Source organism: Narcine bancroftii, chromosome 7 (genome assembly GCF_036971445.1).
Source record: "Narcine bancroftii isolate sNarBan1 chromosome 7, sNarBan1.hap1, whole genome shotgun sequence".
Classification (NCBI taxonomy): Eukaryota; Metazoa; Chordata; class Chondrichthyes; order Torpediniformes; family Narcinidae; genus Narcine; species Narcine bancroftii.
The window spans coordinates 71,062,464-71,088,185 of NC_091475.1; the positions used below are offsets into that span (position 1 = coordinate 71,062,464).

The 25,722-nt window shown below is 42.3% G+C and overlaps 1 long non-coding RNA gene across 1 annotated transcript in view; it reads right to left on the reverse strand.

Annotated features, from left to right (window-relative positions):
* Positions 1-24,701, reverse strand: part of LOC138739873 (uncharacterized) — a 31,078-nt gene extending 6,377 nt beyond the window's left edge. Inside the window, exons 1-3 of the long non-coding RNA XR_011342507.1 lie at positions 24,545-24,701; positions 5,171-5,312; positions 236-469 (exon numbers count right to left, since the gene is read on the reverse strand). This is a non-coding gene — a long non-coding RNA (uncharacterized lncRNA). The remainder of the gene's footprint in view (positions 1-235; positions 470-5,170; positions 5,313-24,544) is intronic.
* Between the last annotated feature and the right edge of the window lie 1,021 nt (positions 24,702-25,722).

Sequence of the window (25,722 nt, forward strand, 5' to 3'; positions counted from 1 at the left end):
CTGTTCACCCTATCTGTGCCTCTCAGTATCTTATAGATCTCTTTCAAGGCTCCTCTCATCCTTCTATGCTCTAAAGTGAAAAGTCCCAGCTCTGCTAACCTTGCCTCATAAGACTTGGTTCCCACTCCAGGCAACATCTTGGTAAATCTCCTCTGCTCTCTCCCTCTACAGCTTTCACATCCTTCCTGTAATGAGGCAACCAGAACTGAACACAATATTCTAAGTGTGGTCTTACCAAAGATTTGTAGAGTTGTTTAAGGCTTTGTTCTTTCTAATTTATTAATTGAAATGATCAAACTCCACCCAGTTTGAAGATGCTTTCAGCAAAGAAGGAAGACAAGAGAGTACAAAAGTAAAGGAAATTTGCCGTGACATTCAAATGTGGGTGACCCCACTCAAGGTTTTCTCTCTTTTAGACAGGAATATTCTTGCACTGGAACAGTTCAGAGAAGTTTCACTCGGTTGATTCCTGGGAAAGAAGCATGGTTTTAAAGGAAACATTAATCAGGTAGGTAGGTTTCAGTCACTAGATTTCAGAAGAATGAGAGGCAATTTTACAGAAACATAAAATTCTAAGGGGTATATGCTGCATAGAAGTCTCAAACTAAAGGCCAAATTTCAAGAAAATTCAAGATTCCTTTATTGTCATGTAGTAGTAGAGAACATGTAATATTTTATGAAATGGTCTTCTGTCATAAAGCAGACAAAGAGTCACCATTAATATCACCCGTATCTCCCTCATAGTATGAGAGAAAGATAAACAAAAGACGATCCCTTCAGAGTCACTGTGTCCATGGATTCGCCTCCAACACTCCCGCAGCCTCTGCACGGATTCCTCCTGTCCAATCCATCAAGGACCTGAGCTTACAGAATAATGAACTTAAATGGCTTATTCCTGCATGGACTACTTACTAAATGGGACCTGGGCAATACAAATGGTGATTCTTGGACTGAAGGAAATTTTGTATAATATTACATCTTCTGCTTTATTACATGACAATAAAAGAATATTGATGTTGATCACATACATACATAAAGAAAAAGAAAACCAACAATTTTGGAAACAGGAAAAAGTTAACATTGGCTGAACGGAATTGACATAACAAAGAATAAATCATTCATTACTGGCAGCGTGAACAAAAGGTGAACACCACATATTATGACTGTAATTAACTCTTGTGCAATACCAACCATAGACTGTTAACACCACGATCTGCACTGAGAAATGGACGAGTTAAATTGCAATCAATTTCCTCTCGTGGGTTATTGAATTGGGCAGTACTCTTCCTGAAATATAGGCCCACCATCCTTTCAATTATAATGCAGTAAACATGTTTATTAGTTTGTTGGTTTGACACCACGGAGGCTGACTCATACAGTAACTGCAATTATGTCATCCATCATTCAAAAGAGATAAGACCCTGTGAACCTAGCACAGAAACAAAATCAGTAACAGTGTACAAAATATTTAATTGCAAAATTCAAAATACTGCTCAGAAGGTAAATTATTTAATTACATTATGGATTGAAGAGTTGGACACAGGTTAGTTGTCAGCCGATAGTATAATATTACCAGTGAATTTTCACTGACAGATTCACATGGAATCAAAATCAATTACTCTACACTAAGAAAAGTCGTTTTTTTTTTTAAATCCAAAAGTGGTCGAAATGTAATATAGGTTTCTCTAGGGATCGTCACTGACTTCATTATTCCATATTTAGATAGAATTGCTAAATCCAATCTTCAGTCTTTGTTTCGACAATTTCTTCAAACAATATAAGTAACTTTGTAATTGCAATTGTTTGAACTCTGTTCCTATTTATCTCTTTGAATGATTTCCCGTTTAACAATAGGAATACCTTTGATTCAATATAATAAATCACATCCACTCTAAACCAACACTTTAAGATCACAAAAGACTGTTTGAAATGTTGTTTTCTATCAATCATCAAAAGGCTTTTATGTGTCCTTTCTCTTTTTAGCATAAAATTGTAGCTATAATTTTGTTGTACTTTTACATCGCCTCAACCACGTTGCATTGTGCAATTGTGTGCAGACAAAGAGTCACCATTAATATCACCTTCAGTTTGGCAAATGTATTTGATATCACACAACAATGCATGTGTCTTCTTTCTTTGGCTTGGCTTCGCGGACGAAGATTTATGGAGGGGGTAAAAAGTCCACGTCAGCTGCAGGCTCGTTTGTGGCTGACAAGTCCGATGCGGGACAGGCAGACACGATTGCAGCGGTTGCAAGGGAAAATTGGTTGGTTGGGGTTGGGTGTTGGGTTTTTCCTCCTTTGCCTTTTGTCAGTGAGGTGGGCTCTGCGGTCTTCTTCAAAGGAGGTTGCTGCCCGCCAAACTGTGAGGCGCCAAGATGCACGGTTTGAGGCGTTATCAGCCCACTGGCGGTGGTCAATGTGGCAGGCACCAAGAGATTTCTTTAGGCAGTCCTTGTACCTTTTCTTTGGTGCACCTCTGTCACGGTGGCCAGTGGAGAGTTTGCCATATAACACGATCTTGGGAAGGCGATGGTCCTCCATTCTGGAGACGTGACCCATCCAGCGCAGCTGGATCTTCAGCAGCGTGGACTCGATGCTGTCGACCTCTGCCATCTCGAGTACTTCGACGTTAGGGGTGTAAGCGCTCCAATGGATGTTGAGGATGGAGCGGAGACAACGCTGGTGGAAGCGTTCTAGGAGCCGTAGGTGGTGCCGGTAGAGGACCCATGATTCGGAGCCGAACAGGAGTGTGGGTATGACAACGGCTCTGTATACGCTTATCTTTGTGAGGTTTTTCAGTTGGTTGTTTTTCCAGACTCTTTTGTGTAGTCTTCCAAAGGCGCTATTTGCCTTAGCGAGTCTGTTGTCTATCTCATTGTCGATCCTTGCATCTGATGAAATGGTGCAGCCGAGATAGGTAAACTGGTTGACCGTTTTGAGTTTTGTGTGCCCGATGGAGATGTGGGGGGGCTGGTAGTCATGGTGGGGAGCTGGCTGATGGAGGACCTCAGTTTTCTTCAGGCTGACTTCCAGGCCAAACATTTTGGCAGTTTCCGCAAAGCAGGACGTCAAGCGCTGAAGAGCTGGCTCTGAATGGGCAACTAAAGCGGCATCATCTGCAAAGAGTAGTTCACGGACAAGTTTCTCTTGTGTCTTGGTGTGAGCTTGCAGGCGCCTCAGATTGAAGAGACTGCCATCCATGCGGTACCGGATGTAAACAGTGTCTTCATTGTTGGGGTCTTTCATGGCTTGGTTCAGCATCATGCTGAAGAAGATTGAAAAGAGGGTTGGTGCGAGAACACAGCCTTGCTTCACGCCATTGTTAATGGAGAAGGGTTCAGAGAGCTCATTGCTGTATCTGACCCGACCTTGTTGGTTTTCGTGCAGTTGGATAATCATGTTGAGGAACTTTGGGGGACATCCGATGCGCTCTAGTATTTGCCAAAGCCCTTTCCTGCTCACGGTGTCGAAGGCTTTGGTGAGGTCAACAAAGGTGATGTAGAGTCCTTTGTTTTGTTCTCTGCACTTTTCTTGGAGCTGTCTGAGGGCAAAGACCATGTCAGTGGTTCCTCTGTTTGCGCGAAAGCCGCACTAAATAGAATAATACCTAGTGTCGCCGAGAATATTCTCCCAGAATGCATGTGTAACAAATAATTATAAGATCATAAGACGTAGGAAGATAAACAGACAATTCAGTCCATCGGGTCTCCTGCTGATCTATTTTCCCACTCAGCCCCACTGCCTGGCCTTCTCCCCATGACCTTTGATGTTCTGGCTAATCAAGAACCTATCAATCTCTACCTAAAATACACCCAATGACCTGGTCTCCACAATCACCTGTGGCAACAAATTCCATAGATCGACCACCCTCTGGCTGAAGAAATTCCTACACATTTCTAAGCAGACATCCTTCAATGCTGAAGTTGTGCCCTCTTGTCCTACCATGGGAAACAACCTTTCTACATTTACTCTGTTCAAAACCTTTCGATGTTTCAATGTGTCTCCCCTCATTCTCCTAAATTCCAATGAGTTGTCAAAGCTGTCAAACGTTCCTCATATTATAACCATTTCATTTCCCAGAATCATCCTTGTGAACCCCCTCTAAACCATCCCCAATGTCAGCACAACCTTTCTTAAATGAGGAGCCAAAAACTGCTCACAATACTCCAAGTGAGGTCTCACTCGAGCCCTATCAAGCCTCAACATCACATCCCTGCTCTTATATTCTATTCCTCTTGAAATGAATACCCGCATTGCATTTGCCTTCTTTACCACCAAGCTGTAAGTTATTCTTCAGACTGTCCTGTGGGAGGACTCCAGGTTCCTTTGCACCTGGGTATTTTCAATTTTCTCCTTACTTAGAAAATAATCTGCCCATTTATTTTTTTCTATCAAAGTGCATGACCATACACTTTCTGATATTATATTTCATTTACTACCACTGTGCCCATTCTGTCAAAGTCCTTCTGCAGCCTCCCTAGTTCCCGATCATCACCTGCTCCTCCACCAACTTTCATATCTTCTTCAAACTTTCCCACAAAGCCATTCCTTCCACAATCTAAATCATTAATAATATACAACATAAAACAAAGCGGCCCCAGCATCGACCCCTGTGGAACAGCCAATCAGAATTTGATCCTTGTATTCTGACTGTTTTTTGCTAGTCATCCAAGACTCTACCCATTCTAGTGTGTTTCCTGTTATATCATGGGCTCATATCTTGTTAAGTAGCCTCTTGTCAAAGGGCCTCTGAAGATCTGAATGCACAACAGATTAATCATAAAATGCTCCACATTTGCAAAACAAGTGATTGAATATTTAACGCTCAAGGCAAAAATGCCCAACTATAAAGGTCAACAGTAGACATTCAAGGGAAATACGTTATCTCTCATTCCAACATGTGTTCTTGTGCAAAAGGAAATTGATGCAGACCCCAAAGCAAATGTTGAGTGAATAAATCCAAAGATTTAGGGAGTCTTAGGATTTTCTAACTCAGATAATATTTACATGCATTGGTATTGTGCATTTAAAAAAAAATAAATACTGGTACTCCCCAACTTGTGTCCAAATTAAAAAAAAAAGAAAAAATATAAAATTTAAGGAGTTTATGTTGCACATGACAAACTATAACAGGGACAAAATGTGAGAGCCAAAGTGTCCGTACTTACCTTGTTAGCTGGCGTCCCAGGGTCTATCAGGTGAGTGCAGATATCTTGATTCCTGTGCACATGCACGAGTCTTCGGTTGGAGCATGCACAGTGGGTTCACACACACATACATATATATCTCGCTATATCTATCTATCTCGCTCTATAGAAAGAGAGAGAGAGAGAGATAAACTTATGACCTTGTTCTTCTTTGCAATGGCCATCCTACAAGTCATACCTACTCCACAATTACTTTTGAGCAACAATTTAAAGAATCTGAGTTTCAACACAAAACTGACAGAACTTTAAAAATTGATTCTTTTAACAATCATGCCTAAACTGTAATGGTTTTGCCACATACACACAAACACACACATACATTTGCACATAGTGCAAGTTAAGTTAGAGTTAACTATTAATAATGTAACACTTCTTACATATTACTAAAAAATATTGTTTTGAATATACCATTGTCTTGGTGAACTTATATTGCTGCTGGTCTGGTATATAAATAAGGCTTGGTGGAAATCAATCTTTATTTATTATATTTTTTCATACTTTCTATTTCTACTCCACCTAATTCTGCATACATAAGATATAGGCCATCTGGCTATTGAACCTGCCCTGCCATTTAATAACACTGTGGCTGATCTGGCTGTGGACTCAGCTACCCCTTCCTTCCCTCCCCCTCCAATAACCCTCAATTCCTCTACTATGAAAAAAATCTATCCATATCTACATTTAAGGAGGCTACCTTTACTATTTACTTGGACAAAAAAAACATTCACAGATCTCTACTTTCTAGAAAAAGCACTTACACCTCATCTCCATTCCTAAACCTATTCCCCCAAATCTTGTGTCTATATCCCCTGATTCTTTTCTACTTCCCCCAGTGTAGAGCAAGCAATCATTGTCTGTTATGAAGTGATTTCAACATGAGACAATGGAAGTCATTTAGCAGAATGGCAAATGATTCTTGTTGGCAGTGGGCAATAAGGCAGCACAGACACTAATTAAACATAATAGCTGCTCAATTGATAAGTAATGCAGTTGAATTGAATGGTATTACCACTTGACTCAAATGTATTTAATGGGTAATCAGCTTGTCACAGAATGGAATTATCATATAATATTACTCCACTCAAGTCAGATTCTGCTAATTATAAATTTAAATTCATTAAAATGAATCTTAAATGGATAACAAAACTGTTTATAAAGAAACCTTTCTTCACTCCACATATAACCAATTAGAGAAGTCAATGAAGAGCTAAAGGGACCTATAACTAGAAGAGAAAAGGACATTTATTTCAGGATAAGATGTTTATTGCCTACTAGTTTCTAGTCTTGCACTTGCATCTGTGATGACCTCAGCACAAATTTTCTTGATGTCAGTCAAAACTAGCGGAATCTCCGGCAAATGGAAGGCCATATAATGTGAGAGAGTGAAGGGTCTGCTTTTCCTTGCCCTTATCCTGCTCTTTTGTCGGTGATGGAACCATGCAATCTCTTCTCCAGGAAACCATAGAAACCTTGGGCATCAGCCACCCGATTCCTGTCCTTGTGCACAAGACATTAACATCAACTAGCCCAAAGCCTTGGTAAAAGAAAACCAGAAAAAAAAACTGTAGTCACTGGGAATATGAAACACAGCAAGCTGGTCAACAAAATCCAAATGCTGGGCCTCTGCACCTGCCATTGCAACTTGGACCCTTGACTTCTTTATCAGAAGACCACAGTCAGTATGAAATGGAAACGTTTCCTCCTTACTGACGATCAACACAGGTGCACCTCAAGGATGCGTGCTTAGCCCTCTGCTCTACTTACTCTACATCCATGATTATGTGGCCAGGCACAATTCAAATACGATCTGCAAACTTGCTGATGGCACCACATTTGTCGGGAGAATCACAGATGGAAATGAGGAAACGTATAGGAGGGAGATAGATCAGCTCATTGAGTGGTGTAACAACAACAATGTTAGCAAAACCAAGGAGATGATCATGAACTTCAGGAGGAAATCAGGAGAACATGAACCAGTCCTCAGCGAGAGGTCAACAGTCGAGCAGGCAAAAACTTCAAATTCCTGGGTGTGAACATCTCTGATGATCTGTCCTGGAGCCTCATGTTGCTGCAATCATGAAGAAGGCTTGCCAGCAGCTATATTTTCTGAGGTGTCTGAGGAGGTTTTGTATGTCACCAACGACTCTCAAAAACTTCTAAAGGTGTGCTGTGGAGAGCATTCTGGCTGGTTGCATCACTGGCTGGTATAGAGGTGCCAACCCTCACAACAGGATAAAACTCCAGAGGGTTGTTAACTCGGCCTGCAATATCACAGGCATCTCTAAGAGCATCAAGGACATCTCTAAGAGCCGAGGTCTTAAGAAAGTAGCCTCTATCCTCAAGGACCCCCACCACCCAGGCCACCCCCTCTGCTACCGGCACAAGGACAGCTTCGTCCCCACTGCCATCAGATTCCTGAATGATCAGTGAAGCAGAGACACGGCCTCACTTTGGTTTTCCTTGTACAACTTTATTTATTTTGAAATGTGGTTAATAAAATTGTTTGCACTGTGATGCTACGACCAAACAATGTATTTCATGACATGTTCCTGGCATTAAATTCTGATTCTGATTCTGAAACAGAACACGCTGGTAAAATTCAGCAAGTTAGATAGAATCAATGGAGAGAGAAAAAAAGTCAACACTTTAGGTCCACGACACTTCATCGGAAACCTCAGAACCCTTTTCTATATTTTTAATGGTGTAGATTTTTAAAAATCAATATTTGTTGTAATAAACAAGTGTCACGGAATATGCTGCTTTGCATCAGCGTTGGCGATACAAAAAATGCTGTAAATTACATTTTAAAATTAAATTTAGACATACAGCACAGCTACAGGCCCTTTTGGCCTACCGGCACGTGCTGCCAAATTTACACTACAGACTCCAATACGTTTTAGATGGTGGAAGGAAACTGGAGTACCCGGAGGAAACCCACGCAGACAGGGGGAGAATGTATATACTCCTTACAGACAGAGCAGATTTGAAACCAGGTCACTGGTGCTGCAACAGCATTGCACTAACTGTGCCGCCTTTAAAAAATAAATAAATTAGAGCAAGGGAAGAGTAAAAGTGAGGTAGTTCATTGTCTGTTCAGAAATCTGATGGGAGGGGAAGAGGCTGTTTTTATATCATTGAGTGTTCGTCTTCTGGTTCCCATCTTTCCTGATGGTAGCAGTGAGAAGAGGGCCTGGCCTGGGTGGTAAGGGTCCTTAATGAGGCTGTTTTCTTGAGACACTGGCTTCAATGAAGTGGAGATTAATGCCCATGATGGCACAGGCCGAGTTCACAATTCTCTGTATCCTCTTCCTGTCCTGTGCATTGGCACCTCCGTACCAGACAGTGATGCAACCAATCAGAATATTCTCCATGGTGTACCTGTCAAAATTTGCAAGTCTTTGGTGATGTATCAAATCTGCTCAAACTCCTAATAAAGTATTGTCTCTGGCAAGCATTCTTCATGATTGCTTCAACATGAAAGCCCCAGGATATATCTTCAGAGATGTTGACACCCAGGAATTTAAAGTTATTTACCCTTTCCACTGTTGACCCCTTGATAAGGACTGATTTGTGTTCTTCTGGTTTCCCCTTCCTGAAGTCCACAATCAATTCCTTAGTTTTGCTAAGGTTGTGATGTTGAATGTCATGTCTACTTTGATGCTATGTGCTAGATAAAGGCAGAGTTACATTTAAAATTTTGATTTAAAAAAAATTAGATGATGTTGTATTAATGGTTGGCATAGCAGTTAGTTCAACACTGGTACACCACCAGTGATTGGAACTGGGGTTCAAATCTCAAGCAATCTGTAAGGAGTTTGAATGTACTCCCCATATCTGTGTGGGTTTTCCCTGGAAGCTCCATTTTTGAAATGTACTGAGGGTGTAGGTTAATTAGGTGTAAATTGGGCGGACTCTGGGTCGCTGATTGGTTTTCCAATCCCCATGACAGATCCTTTTGAACTTAACCTTAGTGATGAGTGCATGGTTACTTACTCCATTTTTCTCCTCATCCCAGTACAGGGGTCAAGTTTTACATGAAGCTGAAATTCATTAGATAGAAACAAAACAAGTCTCGTTCACTCCCAACCTGTTCATAAAAATCCTAGATTATGTCTTTAAAATTTTGGAATAAGATCGTTCCAACCTGAGTACTTGGTCAAACATATAAATGTTGAAAAATTAGTAATTCATACCACAGCAAATGATGGATTGTTTATAAATCAATCTAACAACATCCGCAAAACATATTATATACTTAATATCAGACATCGACTTAAAGGATTGTGCTGCAGATTTACATGAAATTTTTCCCTAATGTTTATGTTTCAAAAGTAATTTTTACCTATATAAAACTTAGTAAAAACATTTTTTTGTGTTGTACTTAGGCAGTAGCTTAGGGTAACTAATTTCTTCAATATATCATGAGAGCAACACAGTGGCAATGCGAGTGGAACTGCTGCCTCTCATCTCCAGTGACCTTGGTTCAATCCTGATCTCTGACACAGTGACTAGGGTTTCCCCAAGAGGTCCAGTTTCCCCCAGCCACCATGGGTGGAAGGTCAAAATTATTACTATTAACCCTAATGTACTTAACCTAACTTAATCCCCTTCTAATTCTAAGTGTATGTGTATGTAATGTGTGTGTGTAAGTTCAGAAAAGTTCCTTGATTCACAATCTAATCTCACTTCTCACTCCTCCAAGTTCACCAGTATCAGGCAATTCTTACACTGTACACAGAATTTAACATTTATGAAGTTCACCAGGCTTTGGTGCTTGAAAGGTAAATGGTTATCACTCAGGAAGGTTCTTGTTGATTTTCAGAGAGAGAGAGAGAGAGATATTTGTTGCTCGTTGGACACAAACTGATTCCTTCTGATCAGCCACTTCAGTGTCTTGCCAAAGAAACTTGCCCCATCAGGGTTTTCCAGATGATAACCTCTTTCTTTCAGGTCACAACAGGATTCCTTTTTTTCCCTTATCTCAGGTGAAACAGTATACACCCAGCCAGCTCCTCTTGTCACAAGGGCTTTAAACAGGCTGAACTAAGAACTCACAACCCATCTTGAAAATGGAGTTTTTCCACAAGCTGGCCATGTTCCAGTCCCAGATGCTGCTGCTGAACTGTAGAACAGAATTCTCTCTCTCTCTCTCCCTCTCTTTCTCTCTCTCTTTCTTTCTCTCTCTCTCTCTCTCTGTCTCTGTCTCTCTCTCACTCTCTCTCTCTCTCTCTCTCTCTCTCTCTCTCTCTGTCTCTGTCTCTGTCTCTCTGTCTCTCTCTCCCCCCCCTCTCTCTCTCTCTCTCTCTCTCTTTCTCTCTCTCTCTCTCACTCACTCACTCAGAGAAAACCACATGACCCTCTCTCACTCAGCAGCACTAATAGCTCAGTAATGGGGGATGATCATCCACGAACCTCCACATGATCTCTGGACATTTATTACAGAGGAAGAAGAAAGCTTCAACCTCTTACGGAGAGATGAGATGGCAGGTGCTCCATAATTAGATGGTATTTCAGCAGGCCAGCAGCCTTTATCAAGGACACAAATTTCATTCAGCAGGGGTTTATAATACTTTGAGGTTCAGAAGTTTGAGATCCTTTCAAGGATGTTGTTGTGAATATACGGTGCTGCAAATTATTTATACGACTAGTAGGAAACTGTAGGTAATTAATGGAGACAATTTGCTGTTGCTTGTTAGGGTCATTTCTCCAAACTTTCCCTTTTCAATGGCCCCTTAAATTTCTAGGATTTTTGTACCAGGTTGCTCCTTCAGTCCATGCAGTGATCTGATGCTCCATTGGATCATTTTGTCTGTATAAACAAATAGGAGTGTGTTTCTGTAAACACTTTGAGAACACAGTGCTTCATAATTTTGCTGCACTGCTGGAACTGTTTGGAACGAACTAGCTACCCACTGGTGCCCAGAACACAGACTATTTTGAAAATGTGTTGTTCTAGTTGAGAGGCACATTCAGACAGTTCCTTTTGAGCTTAGAGGTGATCAACTATAAACAGAGTAAGATTTGCCCATAAATAATTGAAAATGATTAATTCCATGAACTTCTCTCACTGAGTCACCGACTGCAAATTCTAATCTGTGATTAAGACAGTGCCAAATTATCCCATCAGGGTAATGTTCCTTGAGAATTGTAGCAACACCAGATTTGACACCAAAGCATCATGCTCGCCCCATCACGCAAATGCTACAAGGTTCTGTTTCAAGTAAGAGTTATCAAACTCATGGTTGTTGAGACAGTTCAACAGATGTTCGGCAACAGTTGCAGCTTTCCGATCAGGCAGTTCAATCAGATTGAAACAAAAAATGGGGATCACCTTCCTTCTCACTTTCACATTTCAAATAAACTGGGACGGCCGTCTTAATGCCCAGGCTTGTTGTTTCAACAATGAGGACAGAAATGTTGTCAATTATCTGCTTGACATGCTAGTAAATTTTTGTTTTCGTATTAATGTCCATGTGATTAATGATCTCTGTAGCACTAGTGCAAGAATAAACCCCAATTCCAATGTCAACACCATGTTTGTTTTGACGTTCCAGTAAGCCAATGTGATCAGAGTATGGTCTGTCATTTTCTGAGCTAAATATGGATCGAAACATTGAACAAGTTGCCTTTAGATGCGAAGCATTCACAGATTCACGTAATTTTCCAAGAACGTCTTCACTCACTATATTTTCAACACGAAGTCCAGCAGTGTGAGTTTTTGGTAGTTTGTGATGAACAATTTTTTTTCAGAGAAACAAGCGTGAACTTTGAACGGCTCTATAATAGGATCCTTGGTATGTCTGCCGTTCATTTGACAGCCTCAAACCCTTTGAAGTGAAAAGTGTCCGATTGCTTATATTTGGACTTACTTTACACCCAAGTTTATCACCCTGGGAGTCTCACCAGGGATAAGTTTCCTTCTTTATCTTCCACATTTCTTCAGTGCAAGCACCTGAACAGGGATACAAGCCTGACTCCGAAGCACCATTACTTTCAGAACTGCATTTGGACCCAGTTAGAAAACTTGAACTAGAGGCAAGTGAAACACAGCTTTTGTCACTTTAATTGTTATCACCATCAATCTCTTGTATGTTTATTCTGGTTACACTCCTCAGTTTGTTTACGAAAGAAAGTTGATGTTGTCGCTCTCTTCATCTATCTGGTCTCCTTTCCTCCACCTCCCTACCCCCTTCCCTTTCCCATCAGAGAGCTACCCTCAGCCCTCACCCATCATTAATCAGCTTCCTTCTCCTTCTCTTCTACTCTCCCACCTCTTGCTTGTGTTCCTCCCCCTCACCTCCTTCTCCCCACCGCCTGATTTTTTTTAGTCTACTTGCTTTCCAAGATTCCTGAAACTTTAATTAGCTTTTACTTCCTCTGGATGCTGTGTGACCTCCTAAGCTCCTCCAGCATTTTTGTGTATTGCACTCGGCCCCAGTGTCGGCAGACTTTCTTGGTTTCGCACTGTCTTACTGCATCTGACTCGGGAGGACAACCATGGGGGAAACTTTTACAATTCCTCCAAAATCAAGCAAATGGTCACTTCCTTGGATCAGAAACACCAGATTCGAACAGAAAAAGGAAAAAGAAAATACTGGGAGGGCCGAACATCATTAGCATAGAATCTGCATTCAAGCAGCATCAAGTCCCTTCCAGCCTAATTGACCTTACACAGTCTTCCTCATGCACAAACACGTGGTGATGATGTAATGGGGGGGGCATATTATACTGACTGCTTGCTATTGTCTATGGCTGTAGAGCAGGGGTGGCCAAACTTTTAATTTTTAATCTTTAATTCAGACATATAGCATGGTAACAGGCCATTTTAGGCCACATGTACGTACCAGGAGTGGAGGTTAATTGGGTGCTACAGACACATAGGCTGAAATGGCCTGTTACTGAGCTGTATGTCTAAATTAAAAATGTAAAATTGAAAGGTTGGCCACCCCTGCTGTGGAGATGGTCCACCCTACTGGTATAACAGATGGAGATGCTTTCCCACTGGCCAGTTTAGTGGTGGTTCTAGTCTCTTAATAAAATTGATATGCCATAGACAAGGATTATACTAATACTGGACTTTTATTAAGAGACTAGAACCACCACTAAACTGGCCAGTGGGAAAGCATTTCCATCTGTTATACCAGTAGGGTGGACCATCTCCACAGCCATAGCCAATAGCAAGCGGTCAGTATAATAGGCCCCCCCCTGCTGCCGCTGCTGCCCCCCCCCCATTACATCATCACCACGTGGTGTTTGAATCAGAATAAAAACAGTCACATTCACAGAACCGTGCGTTATGGGTTATATTATGTATTATATTATATATAAATTTTTATAAAAGGTATTGGGGGGGTTTAGTGTAGGACACTTTACAAAGAGATACTTACACTTCATGTCTCATTTAAAATGCAAGAGCTCTGGCTGAAGCCAGACATGTAGGCACCAAGGATTTTGCAAAGGCAATAGATCTGCTTTGAGACAGAATTTCAAAAGCAGGTGCAGATGAAGAAGTCCAGGCTCAAGTGCTGATAAAATCTTTCGAGGATTGGGTTTGGAGCCTTTTGAAGGTTTCTGGTTTTTACAAGCAGAGAGAGAGGAAAGATCAAACAAGATTTCTCTTTTAGAGGGAGAGAGGGAGAGAGAGAGAGAGAGAGAGAGAGAGAGAGATCCGTTCTGCAGTAGCTTTTGGAAGCTGCAACATGACAAGCAGGCAGGCTTGTTGAAAACCCTATTTTGAAGACGGGTTGTGAGTTCTGAGTTCGACCTGTTGAAAACCCTTGTACTCTTTTCAAGAGGAAATGGCTGGCTAGAGTGTTTCATCTGAAATAAGGGAAACAAAAGCAACTCTGTGATGACCTGGAAGAAGAGGTTATCATTTAGAAAACCCATAATGAGGCAAGTTTCTTTGGCAAGACACTGAGGTGGCTGATCAGAGGAAATCAGTTTGTGTGTGTTGAACAAGCAACAAATCTCTCTCTGAAATCAACAAGAGCCTTCCTGAGCAGTAACCAATTTCCTTTAAGCTCGAAAGCCTGGAGAAAATTCATAAATGTTAAATTCTGTGCATAGTATAAGAATTTCCTGATATCAGTGAACTTGGAGGAGTGAGAAGTAAATGATTGGACTATTAAAGCAAATAACTTTCTTGAACATATACACATTACATACACAAGCACTTAGAATTAGAAGGGGGTTAAGTTAGGTCAAGCTAATAGTAATAAGTTAAAGTTTGATCCTGTTTTTATGTTTAAAGGAAATTAAAAACAACTTTTGTTTAGGTAACCATTTGTCTTGGTCAATTTCCACTGCATCTGGGATTTGGGGTCCTCTGGGCTCATCACACGTGGCTGATGGATAAATGTAGTAGACTCTTGTAGTGTAATGTTCGAGGAGGTGGTACAGTGGTATGAAGATCAGAGGGCTTATCTATGTCCCACCTGCCCATCTTATTCCCCAAATCAAATTCCATAAACATTTTATTTCCCGTTTCATTGTTGAATTATTTACCAGCAGTGTAAGAGGACTGTGTGTCAGCCCGGCCCACTGCACTCACCACTCCATCAGAAGAGCCTCTTTCCTCGCCATCTTCTTCAGGTTTTTCTGATCAACCCTGTAGTCAAACTTCTTCCTCCTGGTTTAACCTTTTGCTCTCGGCATCTTGTTGCAGCCAAGAACAGGGATGCCGCCAGCCTCACTCCTTCCACAGCCCTCACTGTTCCCGCTTCAAATCTGACCTCTGACTGATATGGGGCAATCCTACTGGGATACCGGTGAATAATTCCAGCGCAAATCTGATTTATACCACTCATGTTACAACACAAAGTGAAATATTCCTCCTAATTTGTTTTTATTTTCCCCGTTACCTCATTGAATAAGATGAAGCCGCCTTGATATGATTGGCTGCTTTGGCACCCAATCAGTGGCCTGCTCACCCCTCAGCCCGCCACCTCTTCCTGGCAGAGATGACTCGTCATGGCGAAGCCAGTTGTTGTGGAGGCTTCAGCTCTCGATATGATGAAGCCTCCAGCTATTGAGAGATTCACTCCTGTGCCCAAGCCCAATGGGGAAGGGTTTGTGGACACATTTATCAGGAAAATGAAGGAGAATCCATTTGTGCCAAGTACACCATCTCCCCATTTCCTCCCCAACATCCCCTGTATTTAATAGGTGGCCAGTGTTAAACTCCCCACTAGTTAAAATTCCCCGCTTGGTTATTTTGCCTTATTTTACAGAGGTCCCGGAGTGACACTCTGGTGAGCTCCATCAGCACTGCACCCCTGTGTTCAAATCTTGAGACTTCCAATTTGCCCTGGAATTTTGCAGTCGTGATGCAAAAGTACATAGCTCACTTGGCTCATCACAGTCCAGCACTGTCCTAGTGAAGCCTGGAATGGCATTTCAGGGTCTTTGACATCATGAAAGGATCTGGTGGCTCTGTTGAAACATCACATTTTTTTTGCAGTAACTGCACCTGTGAATACTTATGTTTCTCTTTTATATTTATTACCTCTTTTTCTGTCACATTGCACACTGCGGTTATTTCGATTTGCTTCAGAATTTATAGACCTGTGTGGCCGCCACAACTCAGAATTTTGGTGCATCTCTACAATTTGCTTATGTACATGCCACCAAATTCTCCTGCTCAGATGCTTCAAGTCATTTATTTTAGAGCTGAACTGGACTAGCGGTTCAGCTCTGCTGTCTCTTCTATAATAAGGTGCAATTCAGAAGAGTCGATCCCTTTCTGAAGTTCCACGTGTTACAAGTCTAGAGGACCCCAAAGCCCAGCAGCAATAGATATGCACCACGACAAAGGGTTACTTAAACAAAAGTTGCTTTTAATTATCTTTGAACATGAAAATAGAATCAAACTTGAACTTCTCTATTGACTCACTTAACCCCCATCTAATGCTAAGTGCATGTGTGTGTAATGTGTGTGTAAGTTCAGCAAAGTTCTTTGGTTCACAGTCCAATCTCACTAGATGGAGGGAATTCTTGAACTGTGCACAAAAGATAACAATAATAAAGATCACCAGGCTTTGGTGCTTAACAGGTAAATAATTACCACTCAGAAGGGTTCATGTTGGCTTTCACAGAGCGAGTTTTTTTGTTTCAGGACATTCACAACTGATTCCTTTTTAATCAGTATCTTGCTGATGAAACTTGCCCCCTTCAGGATTTGCCAGATGGTAACCTCTTTCTTTAAGGTCACCACAGAGTTCATTTCTGTTTCTCCTATTCCAAGGCAAACACCAGACAGTCAGTCCTCTCCTTTGAACTGGCCATCTACCAAAGCTTGCCAGCTTGTCTCTCTGGAACTGATGTCTGTGTCCCTCCTCTCTCTCACTTCCTCCAACTCTGAGATCAAAGCCTATTTTTTTTCTGCTCTCTCCTTGGAAAGATCACATGACTTTCCAGACATGGAAGGTCAACTGCCTGTTGTTACATTTGTTGCCTTTTGCAAATAACAGTCCATCATGAGTCTGAACACTCTTGCAAAAATTTTGTGTTTTAAATTGTTTTTATGTGACCTGCTCTAACAAACCTTCCCCAATTTATCTCCCAAACACCTCTATATACTCTGTCAAAGTACTCCTAATTTAACTTCTCTGGGACCATTTTGATAGAAGCTCTTTACGGCAGAGTCTTTCCGCCATTTCCTGTTTCCGCCATTTCCTGTTTCAATTTCAGGTCTCCATGATTAGACACACTTTTCTTCTATTGAATCCAAGCCTTGATGCAGCCTCTTCTGTTGCTACACCATGTATACAATGTCCTCTTTTTTTAAATCCCTTTCTGTTGGTGTCTTTAGGAATGGTTGGACCATTCTGTCAGGTTTCTCTGTTTAAAAGAAAACTCGCTGACATGAACACATTGAAGATAAATGTATTCTCCTGTGCAGTGAAGGGGGGATTCACTGGAGGTGTGTTGCGCTGATGGCTGGCTCCACCTCCTGACTCCATCTCCATCTGCCCACATATAACCCTGGTTTCCCGCCTATACCCAGAACCCTTCCGAAGACCACTGTGAAACTCTACCCTCAGTCATAAGCTAATAAAAGCATTTGTTCTCCCTCCAGCTGTGAGAGCTACATCCTGTCAGCGGTTCTGATGTTCTTCACCATATGTTCAAGGATCTCAACCAGCATATTTTTAAATTCCTTTGGGCCGATCCCAATATGACTGAAATCATTGCAATTCCCTCAGAAAGGAAACAGGCATTACGAAAACTATAAGGGATGCCTTGGAACTAATACTTCCATTAGTGAAAATCACTTCTATTGCTGTTTGTTCTTTGCCAAGGTGAAATTTGAGTTCTTTCTGTTAACAGAACCACCCCAGCAGTGATTTTTGCTGGGACCAATTCAGTCCAGGATGAATGGCAATATCCTTTTAAATTGTTGCAGTTTCCATCCTGGCTCATTTGATGTCAAGAGAAGCAACACTTTGAGCACCTCTGAAAGCATGTTATTGTGTGGCAACATGCTCTGGGGCAACATTATGGGAAAAATGAGCTAATATTTCTCTGATGCTGTGATATTCCTTCAAAAAGATTTGTTTAACAATTTCCTTTTCACCTCGCAGAGCATCAAAAAGAGTAGCGTTATCCACCAAAATAATGTTCACACTGTCAAGATTTTTGAGCGCTTTGAGGCAATTGGACTGTGTGGAACTGCCTTACTGGGGTCAAAGCTGGTTATAACTTTTTTTTATTGTTATAAGCAGCATTATGAGTGGCACTTCATGGAACAGCAGGACAAAAGCAACAGCAGGAACCATTGAATGCACACGGAGCATTCCCATTAATTATAGGTCTGATTTAGAAATGTTTGGTGTGTTTTCTTCCTTTCCTTTTGTCTTATAGTGGCGAAGATGTGAAATGGACAATGGATTCTATCAGCTCCCTTGAGGTTGTCTGATGACAGAATGGCATCTGCCAACCCCTCAGCTGACACAAGCAGTAGGCAGAGTCAATTGAAATAACAACACCACTCGGAAAACAAATCCTATTTCGGTTCCAAACCCACAACTCAGCTGACTCTCAAAATGTTGGTTGATGTACTAGGTGAGATCCTTGATTATGAGGGCATGTTTACACAAGAAGTTTCCCAGTATTGGATTGGATTTCCACCGATGCCCTTCAAAGCAGAAGTAGGCCTCTTGATCTTTTGATACCCTCTGCCATTTAGTCCATTTATGGTTGATAACCCAAATCCAAGAACCTACCTTTGTCCTCTCCATTGATCTTTTTTGGGATTAGTTCTATATCCGCTCCTTGAAATTTCTCCTCATCTCAATACTAAATGGCCTTGAGGAAAACTTTGTCCCAAAATGCTCCTGGTACAGTGTGGGGAACTGAGAGAAATTTCTGTATTTGTTCCATTTTGGCCTCTTGATACTTGTAATTTTCTTCACTCTCCCCTTCATAGCTGTGACATTATTAACCAAAATTCTAGAACGTTCTCCCTAAGCCTCTCTTTCCTTCTTTTATCACTTTATACAACCAAACTTTGGTTCTGTAATGATAATGTTTGAAGTTAACATAGAATTATGTATCTTAGGTTATATAGTTGGCTTGGTTACAGGGTACACACACACCACAGCACATTTGACAAATACTATGACACTGAGAGACAAGAAGAGCAAGAGCAGATTTGATGGGCTGAATGGCCTACTTCTGTTCCTTTCTCTTATCTTGTGAAGATGTAAGTTGGGAAATGCCGAGTATAGCAGACAAGCCAAGAATGGAATTAAAGTGGACACCATGGATGCCAGGCCAATATGCGCTTTAAGGGAAGAGTATTGGATCTATTCAACCTTGTACTGGCAGTACTGTTAACCCCAGATCCATTCAAATGACAGGTGCCAGACTTTACAAAATCAAATGTTGGAACAGGAGCGGATTTTCAAAACAGACTGAAGCTGGTTATAAGCAGCATGGTTATGTCAGGTCACAAGGGAAGAGAGGTGGGGAAAAAGAAGATTAGAGGAATTGAGAAGACCCTGTGGCACATACATGAGTGAAAAAATCTAATCTCTAGGAAGAGAGGGAGATACTTGTCTGTTCTATATTGCAGTAACTGGAATAGGAGAAGGAGAATCCCTGGTGAAACAAAGGGTTGAATTACAGTAACCAGAATAGGTGCTATTATGTGACAAAAGTGGACTATAGAAATAAGTGGATTTTGGAAGAGAGACCTCTTCCCGACTGCTCTTATAAAGGGTGCAGCTTCATCCACCCACCCACGTCTACAGACTTACAGACACACACATGCACATACACACATACACACCACCCAGAGCCACCCACCACTACACACACACACAGACACACACACACACACCCACACACACACACACCCACACACACACACACCCACCTACCCACCACTGCACACACACACCCACCCACCATTATACCCATCCACATACTCACACCTACACACATGCGCGCGCACACACACACACACACACACACACACACACACACACACACACACACACACACACACACACACACACACACACCCCTACCCACCACTGCACACACACACCCACCCACCATTACAATAACATCACAGTACCATACATGGAACACAACAGAAAGGTCCTATCGCGGACCTCCTCCACCTAAAATGACAGAATGAGAAGAAGATGAAATGAACTGACCCAGTGTGTAAAAGTAGATGACACAATTTTCTTATTTATTTTCATTGTGTGATGACATTGTTTAATGGGTTTGATGTATTGTTTATGTTGAAAGTTTAGTGGGTGGGGAGAGGGGTGGGAAGGAGGGAGGGAAGGGAGGGGGGAAAAAGGGGATAAAATGGCACTGTGTATATTCAAGAGGGAAATGTTTAAGTGTATTTTGGACAATATGGTTCATAGTGTGAAAAATAAATTAAAAAAAACAGGTGGTACGACTAGGAGCCAGCCAATCGGAAGCTACTTGCAAGACCAAGCCTGAGGAGGGCCAGTCGACCTGATGTTTCTACCTCCAGCGCTGGGGAGTGCAAGCCCGTAAGTGCCACCAGCTCTGCAGGTTTCAGGGAAATGACCAGGCCAGCCGCTGTTGATGGCTGCGACAGCTGGCCACACAAACAGCCTCCTACATGTGATGGACAGATCCACCGCCCGCCGATTCCTGGAGGACACAGGGGCTGAGTTTAGCGTCCTTCCCCCCACTCCATTAGAGACACACCCAATCTCGAGGTCCAACCCTGTGGGCAGCCATCAGCTCCACCATCAGGATCTATGGCACCCGCAGGACACAGATCCAGATTGGGAAGGAGAATTTCCACTGGAGGTTCATCCTTGCCTCAGTGGGCACCGCGCTGTTAGGGGCCAACTTCCTCAGAGCTCACAGCCTACATGAAGGGAAAAAGGCTGGTCAATGCCTGAACATTCCACTCCACCCGACTGGACACAGCATAAGCCCGCAGGCTCGAAATCGGCATTATAACCGCTGCCAAGGATGAGTTCGACGAGATTCTCCATGAATTCATAACATAACATATAACATAACAATTACAGCACGGAAACAGGCCATTAGGCCCTTCTAGTCCGCACCGAACCAAACACCCCTTTCTAGTCCCACCTCCCTGCACAATGCCCATAACCCTCCATCTTCTTCTCATCCATATACCTGTCCAACCTTTTCTTAAATAATACAATTGACTCCGCCGCCACTATTTCTCCCGGAAGATCATTCCACACGGCTACCACTCTCTGAGTAAAGAAGTTCCCCCTCATGTTACCTCTAAACCTCTGCGCCTTAATTCTTAACTCATGTCCTCTTGTTTTAATCTTTCCTCCTCTTAACGGAAATAGTCTATCCACATCCACTCTGTCTATCCCTTTCATAATCTTAAATACTTCTATCAAATCCCCTCTCAACCTTCTATGCTCCAAAGAATAAAGACCTAATCTGTCCAATCTCTCCCTATACTCTAGATGCTTAAACCCAGGTAACATTCTGGTAAACCTTCTTTGCACTCTCTCCACTCTGTTTATATCCTTCCTATAATTAGGCGACCAGAACTGCACACAGAACTCCAAATTAGGCCGCACCAATGTCTTATACAATCTCAACATCACCTCCCAACTCCTATATTCCATGCAATGATTGATAAAGGCCAGCATACTAAAAGCCTTCTTCACCACCCTATTCACGTGAGTTTCTACCTTCAGGGAATGATGTACCATTACTCCTAAATCTTTCTGCTCTTCTGTATTCCTCAATGCTCTCCCATTTACCACGTATGTCCTATTCTGATTCTTCTTACCAAAATGAAGCACCTCACACTTATCAGCATTAAATTCCATCTGCCATTTTTCAGCCCATTTTTCTAAGCAGCCCAAATCCCTCTGCAATCCTTGAAAACCTTCTTCATTATCCACTATTCCACCTATCTTAGTATCGTCTGCATATTTACTAATCCAATTCACCACCCCATCATCTAGATCATTAATGTATATAACGAACAACAATGGGCCCAATACAGATCCTTGAGGCACACCACTGGTCACCGGCCTCCAACCTGACAGACAATTATCCACTACCACTCTCTGGCCTCTCCCTCTCAGCCAATGTTCAATCCATTTGACTATCTTAAAATTTATACCTAAAGACTGCACCTTCCTAACTAACCTTCCATGTGGTACCTTATCGAAGGCCTTACTGAAGTCCATATAGACAACATCCACTGCGCTACCCTCATCCACATTCCTAGTCACCTCTTCAAAAAATTTAATCAGATTGGTCAAACATGACGTTCCTCCCACAAATCCATGTTGAGTGCTCCTGATCAGACCCTGTCTATCCAGATGTTTATAAGTACTATCTCTAAGAATTTTCTCCATTAATTTACCTACCACAGACGTCAAACTTACAGGCCGATAGTTGCCAGGCTTCCTCCTTGAACCCTTTTTAAATAACGGAACCACATGCGCAATGCGCCAATCCCTGCCATCTTAGAGCAATGGTTGAACATCTCCCTGCCCCAGCATGGGGTCTTCCACCACATCACCACACAGGGCCCCCTGCTGCATGCTAGACCCAGATGGCTGCCACCCGAGAATCTCCAGCAGACAAGGAGGAGTTCTCCAGGCTCCAGGAACTGGGAATTGTCTGGCACTTGGACAGCACCTGGGTATCACTGCTCCATATGGTCCTGAAATCGTCCAGGGGCTGGAGACTATGTGGGTACTACCATCAGTTGAATGACGCAACCACCTCCGACAGGTACCCAGTGCCCCACATACAGGACTTCTTCACCAACCTCCATGGCACTCAGGTCTTCTCCAAAGTGGACTTCATGTGGGGATAAAATCAGATCCCAGTGCATCCAGACACCGTGGGTAAGACAGCTTTTATCACCCCTTTCTGTCTCTGAGTTCCCGCATATGCCCTTTGGTCTAAAGACCTCTGCCATTCAGTCCATTTAATGTTGATAACCCAAATCCAAGAACCTACCTTTGTCTTCTCCATTGATCTTTTTTGTGATTAGTTCTATATCCGCTCCTTGAAATTTCTCATCATCTCAATACTAAATGGCCTTGAGGACCAACTTTGTCCCAAAATGCTCCTGGTACAGTGTGGGGAATTGAGAGAAATTTCTGTATTTGTTCCATTTTGGCCTCTTGATACTTGTAATTTTCTTCACTCTCCCCTTCATAGCTGTGACATTATTAACCAAAATTCTAGAACGTTCTCCCTAAGCCTCTCTTTCCTTCTTTTATCACTTTATACAACCAAACTTTGATTCTGTATTGATAATGTTTGAAGTTAACATAGAATTATGTATCTTAGGTTATATAGTTGGCTTGGTTACAGGGTACACACACACCACAGCACATTTGACAAATACTATGACACTGAGAGACAAGAAGAGCAAGAGCAGATTTGATGGGCTGAATGGCCTACTTCTGTTCCTTTCTCTTATCTTATGAAGATGTAAGTTGGGAAATGCCGAGTATAGCAGACAAGCCAAGAATAGAATTAAAGTGGACACCATGGATGCCAGGCCAATATGCGCTTTAAGGGAAGAGTATTGGATCTACTCAACCTTGTACTGGCAGTACTGTTAACCCCAGATCCATTCAAATGACAGGTGCCAGACTTTACAAAATCAAATGTTGGAACAGGAGCGGATTTGCAAAACAGACTGAAGCTGGTTATAAGCAACATGGTTATGTCAGGTCACAAGGGAAGAGAGGCGGGGAAAAAGAAGATTAGAGGAATTGAGAAGACCCTGTGGCACATACATGAGTGAAAAAATCTAATCTCTAGGAAGAGAGGGAGATACTTGTCTGTTCTATATTGCAGTAACTGGAATATGAGAAGGAGAATCCCTGGTGAAACAAAGGGTTGAATTACAGTAACCAGAATAGGTGCTATTATGTGACAAAAGTGGACTATAGAAATAAGTGGATTTTGGAAGAGAGACCTCTTCACGACTGCTCTTATAAAGGGTGCAGCCTCATCCACCCACCCACATCTACAGACACACATATGCACATACACACATACACACCACCCAGAGCCACCCACCACTACACACACACACACACACACACACACACACACACACACACACACACACACACACACCCTTACAGGCAATTAAAGACACAAAAACTGATTGAATTAAATAAAACACACTAGCATCACTTTCTTTCTCTTAGCATATATGAGTGACTTGTGCATATCCTTGGTAATGACACACCTTGACCAGTGCTTGCATTGTTGGTTTCCTAATCTGGGGGAGGATATTTCTACCACATAAAAAGTGCAGCAAATATTTGCCTGGGAAAACAGGAAGACATATGAGGATAAATAGGTTTATATTTACTTGAATTTAGAAGAATAACGGGGATCTCATTGAAATGTATAAAATCCTCATTGGATTTAATAGATTAGATTAAAGAAAACTGTTTCTGTGGTGACAATTGAATTTGATGATCTGACATGATCATATTGATTGGCAAAGTGTGTGTAAGAGCCTATTTCTGCTTCAAATTTCTAATTTTGTGTGTTTTCCCTGTTAGAGATTGGTAGACATTTGATATCTATCAGGAAATGTGTAGACAGCAGAAATTAATTCAAACAGGTCAAAGATCATAGGTCAAAGATCATAGAACGCAACTGCCCAGTACAGGCCCTTCATTCGTCCATGTTGTGCCAACCCATATACTAATCTCTTCCTAGCCTCTATTTTCCTTCTATCCATGTGTCAGTCTAAGAGTCTCTTAAATGCCTCCAGTGTTTCACCTTCCACCACCATTCCTGGCAAGGCATTCCAGGCACCCACAATTCTCTGTGTAAAATACTTACCCCTGATATCTCTCCTAAACTTCCCCCTTGTACACATGTCCTCTGGTTTCCACCCTATCTGTTCCTCTCATAATCTTGTACACATCTATTATGTAACTAGTATGCAAAAATGAAGCCCTGTGGTGGTGTGAGCAGTGGAAAAAACACAGCCATCATGTTGAGGGTCGTTAACAAATTCAGCCCTTTAAGGGCAGCATGAGCTCAGTCACCTAGTGCATTGTGACATCATAATCGCTGCCCAGGGTGCCCGCTGGAAGGGATGGTGGAGTCAGAGAAAAAACCTGGTGCCTGTGGAACCTCTCCACCAACCTGATGGATTGCAGGTGGTATGCTGTGGTGTGATGGAGCTTTTTTTTTAAAGACTTTATTTAAAATTTTATAACATGAATAAAATAAAGAATTACATTTAAATAAAAATAGAAAAAAATAATTTAAAAATGTATGATTACAATATTACATCATGTCTTCTTTGGCTTGGCTTCGCGGACGAAGATTTATGGAGGGGGTAAAAAGTCCACGTCAGCTGCAGGCTCGTTTGTGGCTGACCAGTCCGATGCGGGACAGGCAGACACGATTGCAGCGGTTGCAAGGGAAAATTGGTTGGTTGGGGTTGGGTGTTGGGTTTTTCCTCCTTTGCCTTTTGTCAGTGAGGTGGGCTCTGCGGTCTTCTTCAAAGGAGGCTGCTGCCCGCCAAACTGTGAGGCGCCAAGATGCACGGTTTGAGGCGTTATCAGCCCACTGGCGGTGGTCAATGTGGCAGGCACCAAGAGATTTCTTTAGGCAGTCCTTGTACCTTTTCTTTGGTGCACCTCTGTCACGGTGGCCAGTGGAGAGCTCGCCATATAATACGATCTTGGGAAGGCGATGGTCCTCCATTCTGGAGACGTGACCCATCCAGCGCAGCTGGATCTTCAGCAGCGTGGACTCGATGCTGTCGACCTCTGCCATCTCGAGTACCTCGACGTTAGGGGTGTGAGCGCTCCAATGGATGTTGAGGATGGAGCGGAGACAACGCTGGTGGAAGCGTTCTAGGAGCCGTAGGTGGTGCCGGTAGAGGACCCATGATTCGGAGCCGAACAGGAGTGTGGGTATGACAACGGCTCTGTATACGCTTATCTTTGTGAGGTTTTTCAGTTGGTTGTTTTTCCAGACTCTTTTGTGTAGTCTTCCAAAGGCGC